General features: G+C 57.2%; 1 long non-coding RNA gene across 1 annotated transcript in view; it reads right to left on the reverse strand.

Moving 5' to 3' along the window:
• Positions 1 to 495: 495 nt before the first annotated feature.
• The window catches only part of LOC120853547, a 1,863-nt gene continuing 241 nt past the window's right edge, over positions 496 to 2,117 (reverse strand). The window contains exons 2-3 of the long non-coding RNA XR_005718802.1: positions 748 to 803; positions 496 to 565 (exon numbers count right to left, since the gene is read on the reverse strand). This is a non-coding gene — a long non-coding RNA (uncharacterized LOC120853547). The remainder of the gene's footprint in view (positions 566 to 747; positions 804 to 2,117) is intronic.

A 2,117-nucleotide genomic window follows, 5' to 3' on the forward strand; every position in this document is an offset into this window, starting at 1 on the left:
CAGGGGCTTTCCTCGCAGGGCTCAGGCCCTGGGTGCTGGGGCGTCAGCTGCTGGCTCTGGAGCGCGGTCTCAGGCGCCGTAGCACACGGGCTTAGTTGCTCCGAGGCGGGTGGGATCTTCCTGGACCAGGGATTGAACCGGGGTCCGCTGCTCTGGCAGGCGGCTTCTTTAACCACTGGACCACCAGGGAGGCCGCGTTTCCAGTGAGTGAACATATGAAGGCGCTAGGCACAGTGCTCACGCCCTGCCCAAGGCTGGGGGCTCCTGGGGAGACTTCTGCGCCTTGCTCGAAGGGGCCCCGGGACTCCGTCACAAGGACCCTGGCGGGCGCGCCCCAGGCCACGGGCTGTGCAGGCCCCTCTGAGCACGGTCCCCGCTCTGTGACCCCAAGCGGCCCCGCCCCGGCCCCGCCCCCGAGGCCGCAGCCGGTCTTCGGATGGTCCTCCCCGCTCATCGTCTCCCCGCTCCAGCCAAGATCCCTCCTCCTTCCCCAGAGTCTTCTGAAAACCCGGAACCTCGCTGCAGGCCAGGCGATAAGCGACTCGCCAGGAGCCCCCTTAAGACACTGTATGGAAGCATTTTATGCCGCTGTTTGAGACTGTTTGGGGGCATTTCTCAAGATTCCAAGGTCTCTACATGAACCCGAGGGGCCACGCTAAGGCCGGGGTTACGTGAAAGAACAACGGCCCCGGCGGCAGCTGGAGGGGTCCCGGGGGCACCCGGCGGTTGTGAGTGCCCCACTTTTACCTTACGTTTGTGTCAGCTTCAGCTGCAAGAACCTATGAGGGGGAATGCGAGGCTTTCTTGAGGGAGAAATTCAGAAAAAAATCGACGTTTTCATTAACTTCGTTTGCTCACTGCCACTCACAGGCATTCAGCGTTGGGCTTTGTTTTGGTATCGCCACACGGGCATGTGGGGTCTAAGCTCCCCAACCAGGGATCAAACCCAGGTCGCCTGCATTGCGAGCGCAGTCTTAACCTCTGGACCGCCAGGGAGGTCCCGCTGAGGGAGTTACTTTGACATCTTATCCTAACTCATACATTCAGAAGCGGAAGAGACGAAGACAAATCATATGATGTCACTTACATGTGAGTCTTCGAAAATGATACAGATCAACTTACTTAAAAACCAGAAACAGACTCACAGACATAGAGACAAACTTTTGGTGAGCAAAGGCACACGGGGCGGAGGAGGGAGAGATTAGGAGTTTGGGATCAACACACCTCTATATATAAACAGATGCAACAAGGACCTACCGTATAGCACAGAGAACTATATCCTATAATAAATTATGATCAAAAAGAAGCTGAAAAAGAATTATATGTGTGTGTATGTATATGCTGTATGTTCATGACTGGGCCACTTTGCTGAACACCTGAAACGAACCCAACACTGTAAACCAACTCTACTTCAACAGGAAAAAAACGGCGTAACAGGAAGTGTTTTAAAGCACTGACCTATATTCAGGAAAAAATAAGAAGACACATGTTGTTGCTGGCTGTTCGGCATCGGGCACTCCTAGGAGCACCCCACTTCCCTGGGAGCACGCCCACTTCCCTAGGAGCACCCCACTTCCCTGGGAGAATGCCCACTTCCCTAGGAGCACCCCACTTCCCTAGGAGCACCCTCACTTCCCTAGGAGCACGCCCACTTCCCTAGGAGGACCCCACTTCCCTGGGAGCATTCCACTTCCCTGGGAGCAACCCATTTCCCTGGGAGCACACCCGCTTCCCTGGGAGCACGCCCACTTCCCTGGGAGCACACCACTTCCCTAGGAGCACGCCCACTTCCCTGGGAGCACTCCACTTCCCTGGGAGCACCCACTTCCTTGGGAGCACCCCACTTCCCTGGGAGCACCATCACTTTCCTGGGAGCACACCTACTTCCCTGGGAGCACCCTCACTTCCCTGGGAGCACCCCACTTCCCTGGGAGCACCCTCACTTCCCTGGGAGCATGCCCACTTCCCTAGGAACACCCCACTTCCCTGGGAGCACCCTCACTTCCCTGGGAGCACCCCACTTCCCTGAGAGCACCCTCACTTCCCTGGGAGCATGCCAACTTCTCTAGGAACACCCCACTTCCCTGGGAGCACCCTCATTTCCCTGGGAGCATGCC

This window comes from Oryx dammah, unplaced genomic scaffold (assembly GCF_014754425.2).
Source record: "Oryx dammah isolate SB20612 unplaced genomic scaffold, SCBI_Odam_1.1 HiC_scaffold_26, whole genome shotgun sequence".
Classification (NCBI taxonomy): domain Eukaryota; kingdom Metazoa; phylum Chordata; class Mammalia; order Artiodactyla; family Bovidae; genus Oryx; species Oryx dammah.